The sequence below is a fragment of the Mandrillus leucophaeus genome, unplaced genomic scaffold (genome assembly GCF_000951045.1).
Source record: "Mandrillus leucophaeus isolate KB7577 unplaced genomic scaffold, Mleu.le_1.0 Scaffold777, whole genome shotgun sequence".
NCBI classification, from domain to species: domain Eukaryota; kingdom Metazoa; phylum Chordata; class Mammalia; order Primates; family Cercopithecidae; genus Mandrillus; species Mandrillus leucophaeus.
In genome coordinates, this window is record NW_012108441.1 from 1,904,474 (window position 1) to 1,921,804 (window position 17,331).

The window sequence follows — 17,331 nt, forward strand, 5'->3', positions numbered from 1 at the left end:
TTTTTTTTTCAGGATTATCCACATTATTACAAATGGCAGGATTTTATTTTTAATAGTTAAGTAATATTCGTGTGTATGTGTGTGTGTATTCTTTATTCATTTGTGGACATTTCGTTTATTTCCATATCTTGGTTATTATGGATAATAATGCTTCAATAAACATGGCAGTGAAGATTCTCTTGGGAATACTGATTTTAGTTTTTATGAATATATACCCAGAAGAGGCATTGCTGGATTAAATGGTGATTCTATTTTTAATTTTTTGAGGAACCTTCCTATAGTTTTTCACTCATTTCCTTTCCTAGTATACAGGGTTTCATGTCCTTCACATCCTTGCCAACATTTATCTTTTGTCTTACAGATACTGGCCATTCTAACTGGAGTTAGGTGATATCTCACTGGGGTTTTGACTTGCATTTTCTGATGATTAATGAGGTTTAGCAATTTTTCACATACATGTATGTCTTTATGCAAAAATGGTTATTCAGATCCTTGGCCCATTTTTAAAAATTGGGTTATTTGTTTTCTTGCTATTGAGTTGCATGTGTTCTTTACGTATTTTGGATATTAACTCCTTATCAGATGTATGATTTGTAAATATTTTCTACCATGCCATAGATTGTCTTTTCACTCTATTAATTCTTTTATGCTGTTCAGAAGCTTTTTAGCTTGATGTAATCCCATTTATGTATTTTTTGCATTTGCTGCCTGTGCTTTTGAGGTTATATCCAACAAAGTAATTGCCCAGAACAATGTCTTAGAACTTTTTCCCTGTGTTTTCTTCTAGGAATTTTATGACTTCAGGTTTTACATTTAAGTCTTTAATCCATTTCAAGTAAATGTTTGTCTATGGTGTAATATATGTCCAATTTTATCATTCTGCATGTGGTTATCCAGTTTTCCCAACACAATTTGTTAAGGGGACTAGGGGATTAGTTGACTTATATGTGTGACTTATATCTGGCCCTCTACTCTCTTCCATTGGTCTATGTGTCTGTTTTTATCATTGGAGAATACTGTTTTTATTACTATTGCTTTGCAGTATAATTTAAAATTCAAGCAGTATGATGCCTCCAGCTTTGTTCTTTTTTTCAAGAATAAATGAGCTATTGGGATCTTTTGTGGTTCTATATGAATTTTAAGATTTTTTTTCCTATTTCTATTAAAAATGCCATTGCAATTTTGAAAGAAATTGCATTGAACTTGTATATTGCTTTGAGTATTATGAACATTTTAACAATATTAATTTTCTAATTCATCACCATTCAATTTACAAATACAATTTAATCAAAAGCAAAAATGGACAATATTAGTGGATTTTCAAGTATAAAAGCTATTAAAATCTCATCTATTGACTACGGACAAAGAAAGCGTGTTAAAATTCTTGTATTATAACCATGAATTTCAGGAGATTAGATAAATGTCCAATAGTTTCTGCTTTAATATAGAGAATGTCTATTAACATTTTTTGTTCTTAAGAAAAAATTTTTACATATGTAAGACAGAAGTTTATTTACTAAAAGTCCATTATGAGATATTGCAATAAGCTTAAAAAGCAATTGTTCAATGCACAATAAAGTTGATTTTTGAAATCTAGGTTTACAAGACCCAGATAATCAAAAGAGGCAGGGGCTTTTCTAATAAGATGTGGAAGCTCAAGCTGATTTGGATATTTAATGTAGGGCCTAGGAACTTTAGGCAGTGACTGCTGTGGAAAGTCTGCCTTTGTCTAGAAGGGAGGCAAAAGGGTTCATTGCACCAAGGCTATAATCATTACCATTTTTTTTCTAAAATCCTGAAAATTTTCTTATAAAAACCAGGTTCTTAAAATTTACTTAATGGGAAAAAAAGAATCTTGAGAGGGACTAAGAATTAATGATTTCGTCTCTAAAAATAAGTCCCACTTTTGAATGTGGCAGCCTGGGAGGGGACAGATCTGCTCACACATGCTTGGAGCAACAGGCTTGAGCAACAGGATCACAAGCCCGCCCCTTCCCCACTCGGCCGCAGCCACAGGGTTTTCTGTCACAATTCTGGGAACCTTCCCAAGTCAGAGTTGCAGCATGATGAGCACACTGAAGCCATCACTTCACATCAGACCCAAAGGCATATCAGTTCTCTCTGCAGCGCTCAGAAAGATGACATAATGCATTTGCTGAGGGCTCACATGTCTGTTGAAAGATGATCCATCAGGGTAAAAACTAGGACAATAAAATTCTACAGAAGCGTTCTGCATCTCCGGGTACTTAGGAATTAAAGGAAACACGGGGAAATGGGAAATGGGAAATGGGAAAAATGATAGTCAAATAAAGAGAACCAAACAAATAATCGTCTTTTTCTGTCACAGGCTCTTCATGCTGGGAATTCTCAGTAATAGTCAAGCTGAAGTTCAAATATGAGCTGTCAAGCCAACATGGGGTGTCTGTGATTTAGGCCAGTGCTATATTCAAAGCATGGCCTGTAGACCAGCAGGATCAACATCATGTGGAAGCATATTAGAGATGCAGATTCTTGGGTCCCATCCCAGACCTACTGAATCAGAACCTGTGGGAGTGCGGTCCAGCAGTCTGTGTCCAGATGATTCTTAAGCACTCTATGGTTTGAGAAGCCCCACTTCAGGCTGTGGCTAAAAGAAAACATGGAAAGACATTTGGTTTACTAAGGCTTAACTCTAAAAACTACATACTAAAATGAAGCATATTTCGTATGTCATTTAGGCATTTAGATAATAGCCCAGAGTTTGATAGGAGTTGAATAAATGGTAATCAATGAAACGACAGATTTCACAGATCAGTTACTAAAATATTTGTTCCCTAGTTACTGATGGCATAGTCTAGATTTTAGAAAATGCTGACAAAGGTTATATCTGGGGTGTTAAATATCGGATAGTCCAAGGAAGAAGTTGGGCAGAGTGCTGGGCTAGCAAGCCGTGGCTCCTGCTTCAGAGATGAAGGAGTACCTGGCCCCAGCACAGAGGCCTACCCTTGGCAGTGAGAGGCAGCAGAACCAGATGGTTCATGGCAATTGGAGGGAAAGAATCAGGTAAGTGTAGAGAATAACACTAAACATTCAGATATAAGAGGACAACTGCAGATCATGAACAGAAAGCAGAACCACAAAATCAGAAGTTGAAAATCTAACTTGTTGCAATTTGTTCCTATTTTTAAGTAGGCCAACCAACACCAAGGCAACAAAGAATATAAGGATTTGAGGGTCTAACTTCATTAGGTGTTGGTTCCTAGTTTGAGTTGAGCCAGGCCAGGCCTGGTGGTGTACAGAGCCAGACAAGCAGTACATGGGCTGAATGGAGATTAGATGTGGTGATGCAGATCAAAGGCAATGTTCAAAATTGTTAAGCATGCTGTTGGCCTGTCCAAACCAGGAAAACTGCCATTCCCACAACAGTGACTGAATAAGCACCAACATCAGCTGAATCAGAATTCTACAGCTTTAGTTTGGCAGTAGTATTCTCCTGAATCACAATGGTAGACCTTGGCCTCAAGCAGAGGTCCTCCTTCCTACCAAGACCTACACAGAGCTCTGCTTTAGAGCAGGTGTTCTCAATCTCCGGAACTTTCACTACATAATGATGTCCAGGCTCAGGCCCAGATCACTTGTGTAGTTAAATGTGGGGTCTAGATTTTTTAGTATTTTTTTTTTTAAATTTCAACTTTTTGTTTTGTTCTGTTTTGTTGTTTGAGACGGAGTCTCGCTCTGTCGCCTAGGGTGGAGTGCAGTGGCGTGATCTCGGTTCACTGTAAGCTGCGCCTCCCCGGATCACGCCATTCTCCTGCCTCAGCCTCCTGAGTAGCTGGGACTACAGGTGCCTGCCACTATGCCTGGCTAATTTTTTGCATTTTTAGTAGAGACGGGGTTTCATCGTGTTAGCCAGGATGGTCTCGATCTCCTGACCTCATGATCTGCCCGCCTCAGCCTCCCAAAGTGAAAATTTCAACTTTTATGTTAGATACAGGAGATATTGCATAATGCTGAGGTTTGGGGTATGAATTCCTTCACCCAGGTAGTGAACATAGAACCTGAAATGTAGTATTTCAACCCATCGCCCCTCCCTCTTTCACTGCTGTGGGAGTCTGCAGTGTCTATTTTTTCTGTATTGAAGTCCATGTGTGGTCAATGTTTAGCTCCCACTTAGAAGTGAGAACATGTGGTATTTGGTTTTTGGTTACTACATTAATTTTCTTAGGATTATGGCCTCTGGGTGAATTCATGTTGCTGCAAAAGACATGATTTCATTCTTTTTATGGCTGCATAGTATTGCATGGTATAGATGTACCACATTTTCTTTATCCAGTCTACCATTCATAGGCACCTGTGTTGATTTCATGTCTTTGATACTGTGAATAGTGCCGTGATGCAGTGATGAACATACATATGTGTTTTTGATAGAGGGAGTTATTTTTCTTTGGATTTTTTTTTTTTTTTTTTTTGCTTGTTGATTAAAGCTCCCTGTAGATTTTAGATTTTAGGTCTTCGTCAGATGCATAGTTTGTGAATATCTTTTTCCATTCTGTAGGTTGTCTGTTTACTCTGTTGACAGCTTATTTTGCTGTGCAGAAGCTCTTTAATTTAATTAGGTCCCACTTGTCTATTTTTGGTTTTGTTGCAATTGCTTTTGGGGACTTAGCCATAAATTCTTTGCCAAGGCTGATGTCGAGAAGAGTATTTTCTAGGTTGTCTTACAGGATTTTTATAGTTCGAAGTCTTATGTTAAAATCTTTGATCTATTTTGAGTTAATTTTTGTACATGGTGAGAGGTAAGGTTCTAGCTGTAGCCTATGGCTAGCCAGCTATCTCAGCACCATTTCTTGAATAGGGCGCCCTTTCTCCATTGCTTGTTTTTGTTGGCCTTGTTGAAGATCAGATGGTTGTTGGTGTGTGGCTTTGTTTCTGAGCTTACTCTCTGTTCCATTGGTCTATGTGTCTGTTTTTGTATCTGTCATATGCTCTTTTGGTTAATGTAGCTTTATAGTATAGTTTGAAGTCAGGCAGTATGATACCCCCAATTTTGTTCTTTTTGCTTTGGATTGCTTTGGCTATATGGGCTCTTTTTGTTCCGTATGAAATTTAGAATAGATTTGTTTCCTAATTATGTGAAGAATGACATTGATAGTTTGATAAGAATCATTGAATCTATAAATTGCTATGGACAGCATGGCTGTTTTACAATATTGATTCTTCCAATCCATGAGCATGGAATTTTTAAAATTTATTTGTGTCATATCTGATTCCTTTCATTTAAAGCAGAAATTAAAAATCATTGAAAAATAAGGACAAAACTCAACCCAAATCCCAAAGATGCAGCCAAAGCAGTATTAAGAAGAAAGTTTATAGCCCCAAATGCCTTCATCAAGAAGTCAGAAATATCTCAAATGAACCCTCTAACTGTGAACCTAAAGGAACTAGAAAAAAGAGAACAAACCAATCCCAAAGCTAGCAGAAGAAAAGAAATAACTAAAATTAGAGAAAAGTTTAATGAAACTAAGATGCAGAAATCCATACATAAGATCAATAACATCATGACCTCAGAAATAAAGCCCCACCTCAAAAAAACTGATAGGCCAGTAGGTATATTAATAAAGAAAAAGAAAGAGAAGATTCACATAAGCGCAATCAGAAATTACAAAGGTAATAGTACTGATCTCACAGAAATACAAAAGATTCTCAGACTACTATGAACAACTGTATGTACTCAAGTTAGAAAATCTAGAGGAAGTGGAAAAAATTCTGGAAGCACACAATCTGCCAAGATTGAATCAGGAAGAGATTGAAGCCCCAAGTAGACCAATAACAAGCTCCAAAGTTGAATCAGAAATAAAGAAACTACCAATTAAAAAAGGTCCCAGACCAGATGAATTCACAGCTCAATTCTACTAGACATACAAAGAAGATTGGATACCAATTCTATTGAAACTATTCCAAAAAATTGATGATGAGGGGCTCCTCCCTAACTCGTTCTATGGAAACAGCATCAGCCTGATGACTTAATGAAATCCAGCAGACATAATGAAAAAAGAAAAAGAAAACTTCAGGCCAATATCTCTGATGCACATAGGTGCAAAAATCCTCAACAAAGTTTTTGCAAACTGAGTCATACAGCACATCAAAAATTAATCCACCACAATCAAGTAGGCTTTATTCCTGGGATGCAAGAATGGTTCAACATACAGAAATCAATAAATGTGATTCACTACATAAAAAGTGGTAAAAACAAAAATCATATGATCATCTCAATAGATGCAGAAAAAGCTTTTGATAAAATCCAACATCCCTTCATGTTAAAAACTCTCAACAGACTAGGCATTGAAAAAAAGAAGTCATTTATGACAAACCCACAGCCAACATTATATTGAATAGGCAAAAGCTGGAACTACTCCTCTTGAGAACTGCAGCAAGACAAGGACACCCGCTGTCCCACTGTCACCACTCCTATTCAACATAGTAGTAGAAGTCCCAACCAGAGCAATCAGTCAAGAAAAAGAAATAAAAAGCATCCAAGTAGGAAAAGAAGTCAAACTATCCCTCTTCACTGATAGTGATTCTATACCTAGAAACATTTAAAGACTGCTAAAAAATCTCCTATAATTTTTTAAAGAAAGCTCACAAATGATTCTAATACTCAGTCATCGTTGAGAATCACTGTCTCAGAGCAGTAGTTCTCAAAGTGTAGTCAAGAAACAGCAACATAGACATCACTTGGGAACCTGTTAGAGATGTAGATTTTTGGTCCCTGCCATAGGTCTATAAGATCATAATTTTGGAAGCAGAAAATATCAATCTGGTGATTCCTACACATCCTGTTTGAGAACCACTGACTTTAGAGAAAAAAACAGTAAAAATAACGTAAAATGAAAGTGAAAGAAAATTATAAGGGTGTGGAAGATGTGGGACAGATTTATACTTTAAACCTGAATTGAGCAAATTATGTTAGGATGCCGTGTCACTAAAATGGGTCATGAAATTCTCAGTTCCAAAACAGATGTAATAAATGTTTTTTGAACAACAACAAATGGCCATAGTCATCTGCGTGCCGAGATTAAGATATAATGAAAACAATTGTATATTTTATAATGTCAAAGATACATATTTAGGTGAAGGATTGGTTGGTTTAAAAAAGCACAGTGAAAATATCCAGGGGACAAGCAGAGAAGGGAGCTAATGAATCCTCAGCAGAATCTCAATATGTACCATTTCAACTGAATCAAATTGATGAGGAAATTTTTAGCAGTCGCTAAGTAAGATGCAATACATCATTTCCTTTAGTCCTAGCATTCTTCCTATTAATGTTACTTTACAGATAAATAAATCAGGGCTTAAACAAGGTTAAGTAACTGGCAGAGCTACCATTCCAAATCAGTCCATTAGGATCTCATACCATCTTCTACCTTGGACTAGAACAGGAAGAATGCTGCTGCTCCCAAGTCTTCTCAGTTTATAATTTTTCTTTTTCTTATTGCTGCTGAACAAGTGAATCAGTTTATATTTTTAGGTTCTAGTTCCTGAAATGGATAAGGGTTCATTAAGAGCTGCTAAATGCCAGCATGTCCACCCAGTCGTATGCCAGGAGAATTTACCATTCCTATTTTGAAATGTAGGTTTTATTATTCAGGTTTGGTATGGTCAATAGATTAGGAGACAGTTGCCATTCGGAAGATAGGTACTCACTATTGCCCACAGGAGGGACATGCAACTTCATGTAGGGTCACATGAAGGAAACACCAGAGTAGGTCAGGATATGGAGAAAAGAGAGAGAAAGCCAGGATTTATAATCTTTATTGTTGTTTTTGTGGCAAAGAGTGGGAGAGGCAGGGTAAGAAAGCTGAGCAGCCTTAGAATTGGATAGTTTGAATAATTTGGCAAACTCTGGGCTACAGGGTTGATCCCTAGTTGTCCAGAACCTAGACCTGGGCAGGGAATAGTGTCACAGACTGCAGGAAACTGATAAAAAGAGGTGGATATGATATGGTCTTGTGACTGATTCGTTTACTTGTAAAAAAAATTCTTGCAAGCAAATTGTTTGCTATCTTTGGGAATTAGGTAACTCTTGAGGAGCATTTTTTTCTCTAGTCCAACAAGGCCCCAAGATGTCAAAGCATCATAAAATACAGAAAAAAAAAGTTAAAACATGATTAATACAATCCCCTACTCTGTTTGTGGAACACTATAATGTATTTTTACTGTGGAAAGTTAATAAATATATCAACAACTCTACATGTTCCAAACTGTATCTCTCTAGTTTTGAAAAATGTGAGCATGCAAGATTCAGCCTTGCGTCCCCAAGGCCTAATACTGTGATATACATAGTGACTGCTTGATAATTGTCTGATGAAATTTCTCAGGAAATTCCTTCTTCTGTTTCTAATTTTTAAAATTTTGTTTAACAATTACTTATTGAGCACCTGATATATACCATATTAACTGAGCATTTTATGGCTCCTTAAGTATGGCCATATATTATGTCAACTTCCCAGACATAATACACAAGCAAAACACAAGCAGAAAAACTAAATTATCAAATATTGTTGCACTCACATTGCTGATTAAAAAATTGAGATTTAGGACTGAGCACGGTGGCTCACACCTGTAATCCCAGCACTTTGGGAGACTGAGGTGGGTGGATCACAAGGTCAGGAGATCGAGATCATTCTGGCTAACATGGTGAAACCCCGTCTCTACTAAAAATACAAAAAAATTAGCCAGGCATGGTAGCACGCGCCTGTAGTCCCAGCTACTCGGGAGGCTGAGGCAGGAGAATCGCTTGAACCCAGGAGGTAGAGGTTGCAATAAGCCGAGACCGCACCACTGCATGCCAGCCCCGGTGACAGAGTGAGATTCTGCCTGCAAACAAACAAACAAACAAAATTTGAGGCTTAGATAAGGAAGAATTAATAATTATGTTTGGCTACTTTTTTGGAAGGGAATGAGGGTCTCATTGTATTGCTGAGGCTGACTTTGAACTCCTAGGCTCAAATGATCCTCCTATCTCAGCTTCCAAAGTAGCTGGGACTACAGGTGTACACCATCATGCCCAGCTACTTTTAACTTCTAACCTAACTTAATTTTTCCTGGCTTTTCTGCTACATGTTTATTTTACATAAGTTGGTGTCGGATTAGAAATGTATTGTCCTGTGATTAGAAATAGAATTCTGGGAGTAATGGTGCTGACTGTCTTGGAATTGCTGTCCGGACACAAAATCAAACCCGCCTGCCTAAGAACAAACCTAGGAAAAGAACTGATTCCCATATTCCACACCTATAGCAGCAGACAGGCGATCACTCCCATATGTAATTCAAGCAATGGAAAACATAGTGAGGAGTCCAATAATTCAATGGGGAGATAGAGAATTAATTAAAACATATCCTTTATTGTTCAGAATTTGAGTAATAATGGGCCAATGCACTGCGATCAATGCTCTTCCGTAATGTTTTGTACTTTTCTTTCTAGCGGAGTCATCTAATTAGAGAAGCCATTTAATTCTGTGTTTCACCTCAAGCTTTGGGTGTCAATAAATGCTCTGCTATCCAATGTAATAATGAGTGCCATAACATTATTATTTACTTCCTAGATTCCGGGTATACACAGACCAGTACATTTATGGCTACTCTAGATAGTGCTTTTGCATTAGTTTTACATTTGTTACTGATGGCAAGTCAATCTTTATTTAACACAAAAAAATACGAAGAAAGACATACGAGGAGTATCATTAATGACCATTTTGAAGAATTCATTTACAGAGAAGTTCAAAAGTCTTGTTTAATTACAAAGATCAAAGTAGGTCAATTTTGCAGGCCAAGTCATGCCAGCAAGCCTCCCTCTCAGACAAAACACAGTTTCAAAATTCAAAATTTGTATTTCAAGTGTACCTGATAAGATGGCTTTTTATTCTTTTTAAAAACTTGATATTTGGGGGTTGATCCAAAATGGCTTACTAGAGGCAGCTAGTGTGTAGCGATCTCATGATGAGGAAACATAATGGTGAGTAAATACTAGCTCTTCAAGGGGATCGTCTGAGACCGTGTCAGGATTTACCAAGAAAGCAAGGCACCCACGGAGAACAGAAAGGACTGAAGCTGGGCAGCCACCCACCCAGGACTAGTGTGCACCCAAAAGGTGAGTGAGGGAGAGTCCCCAGGGGATTCACACTTCCAACAGGGACCTTTGCAATCCTGGGCATGGCAGAATCCCCATAACTCCAGTCCCGGGCCTCTAGACCAACACAGAGAGCTGCTGGGAGTCTTTGCAGAGGTGCCGCTCAAGCCCACATGGAGCCCCACAGGTCCTGGATCACTGAACAGCCCAGTTCAGTGCAATATTCCTGCTAGAGGCTGCAGCCATAGTGTCGTCAGAAGGCTGTGCTCCTCCTCCACAGGCGAAGTTCCCATCAGGGCTTCCAGCACAGCAACTCCACCCCAGCCTGAACTCTTCAGACAGGCACAGCTCTGCCCTTCTCTTGGAACCACTCAGGTTGTAAACCATGTGACTCCCCCCACCCACCCTCACTGCTCTAAGCCAGGCATGCCTCAGCTTGGGCTTCCAGTGCAGGAACCTTGCCCCCACCTGGACACCATGGTGGATCTTGGCTCTGCTTTCATCGGGGAAAACTCCCAGTGGTAACAGAATACGCTTGGCACCTTTGCATGCCTGCAGCTGTGAAGTTCAGCATTATTTGGCTGGGAGGGAAGTGCAAGTGTGCTGTGTGCCCAACAGCTGCCAGTCTCCGTTGCCCCAGCTGAGGGGTCCTGCCCTCTCCAGTGAAAGGCTCACAGCACAGCACTCTTGTCCCCACTGAACAGTTCACCTATGGCCCAGAGCTCTTATGAAAACCCAACTCTGACACTCCTGTAATATTCCCTCAGGCTCTCACCACTGAAGCATTCCACCTGCCCTGCCTAAGAGTTTGCCTGGTGACCTAGGGACCAGCCCACTCCATCACAGCCAGCACCTGAATTCTGGACTATCCTGACTCCGGTCCTGCCCCTTAAGAGTCACACATGCTGTCCAGTAGGCCCTCTAGGGACTTGGGAGCTGGGGAACTACCTACTCTGTTCCAACTTTTCTGGCGCCTGACCGCTTCCCCCAGGGCCTAAGCTCAGGCTGATCCAACCAGCTGACACCACCATGACCAACACCCACTCACGTGGGCCCCAAAGTGGCACCACCACAACAAATACGTACATGCACAAGCCCAAAGGTGGTGTCTCCTGTTTACAGGAAGCATCAGTACTGCCACGTCAGAGAGCAGGCGAGTCTTAAAGCTGTCTGTATCAGGTTGAGTGACAAGGTTATGACCTGAAAGTGCTCCCATGGAGAGTTGCAAAGCAAGCGCTCCCCCATGGCTCTCAACCACATTGCAGTCTGGAGATAGACTAGAGTGCGCATCTGAACTAGGAGTCATAAGTCCTGAAACAGAGGTGTGATGAGGAAACAAATCACATTTCTGCCTATTTAGGAGAAAGAGCCAGTACAGCCCCCTCACCTCCCAGCAGAGACCTCAACACACTTCACCAGGGGCTCCTCCCAGCCACCCCTATTACTACTGGTGCCTGCACTCATCACTGGGATATTTGTGGGCAAGCCAGGGCCTCCGGCTCTGCTCAGCGGTGTCCCACCAACCCTGCAGAAGAGGATTGGACAGCCCACTGTAGAGGCCTTGCATGATTTCTGAAAATTATGTATGTAATTACTATTTTTACTCCTTTATTAGTAAGTTGTTTTCCGCCTGTAGCTTTTTTGAAATTTTCTGTGTATATGATTTAATTTGAATGTAATACAGGTAGGCTTAAAGGTTTTAGTCTTTAATTTGATTCATGTTTTCTGAGCTTCCTTGATCTTTTTGCTATTTAGATTTGATATACTTGTTATTAATTTTGGGAAAGTCATTCTGGTTTCAAATATATATATTTTTTATGTTTCTTCATCTCTTTCCTCTTTCTCAATCTTTCCACTATTCATATGTTACAATTTTTTAATTTTCCAACAGTTTTTAGACACTCCATTCTACTTTTTTCTAATTTTTTTCCTCGTTGTTGTTTGGTGTGAGAAATTTCTATTGAGTTCTTCAAGCTTAGTAATTCTTTTTGATGTTGCTGTTTTCTCCAGTCTGTTGCTGAGTCTATCAAATGCATTTTTATTTCTGTTATTTACTTTTTAAACATTTCTATTTTCTTTTCAATTATAGAGTTTTCACTTTTCTGCTAAATTACAATTTGTTTCTGCACATTTTCAAACATTTTTCATTACAGCCTTTATTGTATTAATTATAGTCATTTCAAATTTTTAGTATACTATTTCCAACATTGCTATCATTATATGAGTCTAGTTCTGAGGCTTGTCTTTCAAGCTGTGTTTTTTTCTCCCTTAGTGTGCCTTGTAACTTTGTGTTGCAAACCAGATGTGGAGTACTGTGTAAAGGGAGCTGAAGTAAATAGACCTTAAAAGTGAAGCCTTATGTTACATCTGACTAGAGATTAAGCTGTATTTAGTGTTTCCTATTGTCAGAGGTGTGAACAAAAAGTGACCGAGGCAGGTCTCAATCAATAGGGGTTTATTTAACCAAGATTGAGAGTGCGCATGGGAAAGAATTCAAGTTGCAGGAGCATTTTTGACCCACACTTTTCCTGAAAGGGGTATTGGCAACTTCTATTTTTAAAGAGGAAAAGGCATGCAGGAGCAGAAAAAAGGAGATGAAGGTTGGGCAGTGAGACAGATAGTTGCATTCTTTTGAGACTCTGGTTAGCCTCAGTAAGTTTACACTTTATATGTAAAAAGGGGAGTAGAGGAAAAAGTCAATTATGCATTATCTCATGCTCAGTAAATCTGCATTTTACATAAGATAAAGTAAACAAGTGAAAAGAGGAAATAGAGAAAATGAGATTATGATACCGGGTTATAAAATTACAGATATCTGTTTAGGAACAAAAGGAAACCACCATAGGTGACTCAGTTTCTAAGCTTTTAACTTTCCCTTTGGCATAGTGAGTTTGGGGTCCTGAGATTCTATTATCTTTCATATTTCCCCCTATTCTTCAAAATCCTTGGAAGAAAACATCATTAAAAAAGTGAGTCTCTGGTTATTGTTTCATTGATTCCCTTGTTGTTGATGATTTATTACTTGAAAGTTAGTTCCTACATATTTAGGAAGGCTCATTACTAAGAAGTTGTAAAGTCTTGTATCCAATAGAGGAAAATGGTGACAAAAAAAGAAAGAAAAAGAAGATGGGAAAAATCAAGGCCAAATTATATATAGCAACAAACAGAAAGTAATCCTGGAAACTGATTCAGGCTATACCACCACCTTCTCGATCCAACCAGTTATTTAGGCAATCATTATTTTAACTCTTTTAGTTGTACATTGACTCTGTTGTGTGTCTGGAGCAGTCTACACATTAGTTTCTTTTAGTCTTCAGCAGCCACCTTATAGATTTTTCTGGACTGTAGTTTTAATCAGGTGTTTAAAAGAATTTTTTGAGGAATCCGTACATCAGTAGGCAGGCACAAAAGTGTTGGATATCTCTATCTATCTATCTATCTATCTAGCCAGCGGGGTAGCTAGCTATAATTTTACAATATTTTTTTTTCTCTCTAGGTCCCCCATTTCTACAAAAGACAAATCATAGTGGGACAAATTTATTTGTAAAACAACTTTAAAAAGATTTATACTTGACCAATGATTTGCATCTCAAGGTACTAAAATTACCTGGGTTTCCTGAGCCTGTCAAAAAGTGACATTTTACTTAAAACAGGTCAGAAACTTGTAAAGGAATCACATAGAAAGATACCAGGCTGGTCTTTTTAGGGTATTTTACTGTCTCTCTCTAAAGTCAGCCTCCACCCCTCAGAGCAGTCTGGTCATATCTGAAAACACGCCATTCCAGACAAAACCTTGGTAAGGTAACCAGTGTCTCCAACTGTGTCCTGTTAACAAAAGAAAACAGATTTTTTTTTTTTTTTTTTTTTTTGAGACAGAGTCTCACTCTGTCGCCCAGGCTGGAGTGCAGTGTCATGATCTTGGCTCACTGCAACCTCTGCCTCCCAGGTTCAAGCAATTTTCCTGCCTCAGTCTCTTGAGTAGCTGGGATTACAGGCGCATGCCATCATACCCGGCTAATTTTTGTATTTTTAGTAGAGATGGGGTTTCACCATGTTGGTCAGGCTGTTCTCAAACTCCTGACCTCATGATCCTCCCACCTCGGCCTCCCAAAGTGCTGGGATTACAGGCGTGAGCCACTGTGCCTGGCCAGGAAAACAGATTCTTATTGAACATATGCAAATAACTATATTGTTGTAAAATAAGAAAACTTGCAAATAGTTTCCCAATTCTGGAGAAATCAGGTACAAAGAAATATGCTTTAACTTTTGCTCACGAGAATAATATATATACTTTCTCAATTTGTGGTCAGCTATAAATAGCTCAACAGGAAAAGTTTTCTTAACTCTGGAAAGAAATACAAAAAGAATCGGCAATGTTTCAAACCAAAAAGTTGTTAAAAATCTTTCTGTTATTTACCAGTTTAGTCCCATGCAGTTAGCTCCTGTACTACATGATATTGGGCCAGCAGGCCTCATGAACACATCAGCTCTCCATTGAGAGTCCTGGAAGTTTTCTCTTTAGTCCAGACACACAAACCCTTTCACATTATCAGAAACCTGCATTCAAGAGCATCAGAGTGCTTTTCATGAACTTTCCTAAGTAAGCTTTTGGACGGTAGCAGAGTAAAACAGCAATTGTGTGGGCATGACAAAAATATTAGAACAGCTGTTGTTAGAGACACAATTAACAAGGAAATTTTGTTATTGCTGTGGAATACAGCAATTACAATAATAATCATAATTATTACTGATAACATTAAGACATGAGAATTATAGAAATCTCATACAATCTGGAACTCATTAATAACACATTTATATAAACTGTAACTCAAAGAAAGGTAAACATCATTTCATATTTGATAAAGCCTCCTGTATAACTTTAATACACCACATAAGCCAAGTATGTCTCTCTTGAATTTTAGGGACCCTAACATCCAAAGCTAAAGGCCGAATTTAGAATATGATTTTGCAAAGTTTGTCAAATATCAAAGATTTAAAACACCTGATGTCGCAAAATAGGATCATAGGTCACTGTAAAGTAACTCATGTAGCCATTTAGCCAAAGTGATAATTCAAAGATTTTCAAGAGCAAAAACCTTTACTCTTTAATGGAGAGGAGGCTCCAATTTCCAAACCATCAGCCATAATAAAAACAGCTTGATGTCAGTTGAATCTGTCTCTCTCTCTGCCCTCTTTCTCTGCAGTTTACTCAAAAGGTAAAAAGAAATATTTCACTATCTTTAATACTACATGAAAATCTTTTTCAAAAGAGAAAATTAAATTTTACCTCTGCATTAGTGTATTATTAACACTGAAGTTAATTTTAATAAAATCTTATAACAAATATATCTAATCTCAATCAGTGTGATCATAAGGTAGGATTTCCATAAGCCTTTTATAAGTTTTTATTTTTTTTAATTGACGAAGAGATCAATTTTACAGGAAAACCTTGTTGTTCTGACACAGGGGCACAGACTCTGGCGCTGTGTAAGTGTGATTTTGATATTAATGTTCAGTTTATAGAAAAACTAAATAATCCCCTTTAAATTGTAGCCAACTTGATGACACACAGAACTCCTTTCACAAGATCAATTTTTTCATAAACCTTCTACAACTTGCTTAAAGCTTCAGTTTTGTTCCATCACTTTACTTTAGGACAAAATTTACTTTCTTTTCCAACTTTCTGCATCTGTTTAGTTTTAGCCATTCTGTCTTATTAGTTTACTTTACAATTCTTAAACTCTCTAAACCAGGCAAAATTGCTTTCTCTTTAAGAGAAACCACATTCCTATGCCTTTTTATAACACTTTTACAAAAAATCCCAAAATACATTGTACGTTTTGTGTGCACAATGCATATAGAATTTTCCCTATATCTAGTAGTTTTAATTACATGTATTAATGACAATGCTAACTCTTAGTGGCCTTAGTTTTGGCGAAAAACTTAAGAGGTAACCAATTTTAGTTATGTATTAGATGCAGAGACCAAGGCAAACAATGCTTGAAGCTAGGTCTTGTCATGGCCCTCAAAGGCTGAAATCTAAAGACATAAGTTTATAGACAAGTTAAGCAAGTAGAAACATAGACAGAAGCATATCTTACAGATTGTAAGATTTTTATTTGCTAGTCTTCAAATAGTTTGTCTCCCACACTTCAGACTATCAATCTCTTGATTACCCGCTGCATTGCCCTAAATAATTGTTAAGTAGGCAACTTAAAAATAGCACCAATAGACAATGGTAGTCACGTGTATTGCCCAGAGAATGGCAGACACTGGCTTGTGTGTTTCCCACAGACCTGTATCCCCTTGTGCTCGACTTCCTGTGTGATAACCAGCTCTTGGAGGTGGCCAATATATTCGCCAAACCTACAGGAGCTACACAGCGGGATGCCAATGACTCTTCCCTCTTGGATGTTTATAGCTTCTGTCTCAAGTCTGCTAAGGCCCCAAAGCAAAAGTTCCAGGCAAATAAATGTACAAATGACTAAGAAAGCTAAGAAGAAGACTTCATCCAGTGACAATAGTGAGGACAGTAGCAAGGAGGAGGAAGAAGTTCAAGGGCCTCCAGGTAAGAAGGCTGTGAGCAAGTTTGTCTCAGCCTCCAGGGAAGGCTATCGCCAAAGCATCAGCGAGCAGCAGCAGTGAAGCATCCAGTGATGATGAGGACAATGACAAAAAGAAAAAGTCTGTCCAGAAGGGAGTTAAGCCCCAAGCCAAGACAGCCAAAGCTCCTCTTAAGAAGGCTAAGAGCTCTGATGCTGATTCTGACTCAAGCTCTGAGGATGAGGCATCAAAAAACCAGAAACCAAAGACAACATCTGTAGCAGCTAAAGCTCGGGCTAAAGTTCCAGCCACACCAGGTACTCCAGCTCAAGCAGCACCTAAAGTAGTCAATGGCAAAGCAGCCAGCTGTAACAGCAGCAGCAGCAGCAGCAGTGATGACTCAACGGAAGAGAGGGCAGCAGCCATCCCCAAGAAGACTGTATATTAAAAGCAAGCTGTGGTCAAGGTCCCAGTGATAGCAGCTGCCACCCCTACCCAAAAATTCCAGCAGCGAGGACTCCTTCGGTGAGGAGGAAGAATAGTAGAAAAAAAAAAAAAAGGAAAAAAAAAAAAAAAACCCAGGTGCCTAAAGTTCAGTGCCCCACTCCTGCTCCCCCATCAAAGAAGTCCTTGGGAACCCAGCCTCCCAAGAAAGCTGTGGAGAAGAAACAGCCTTCCGA

At 38.8% G+C, this 17,331-nt stretch overlaps 1 pseudogene; it reads left to right on the forward strand.

Moving 5' to 3' along the window:
• The first annotated feature begins 16,370 nt into the window (after positions 1-16,370).
• Positions 16,371-17,331, forward strand: part of LOC105529660 — a 2,581-nt pseudogene continuing 1,620 nt past the window's right edge.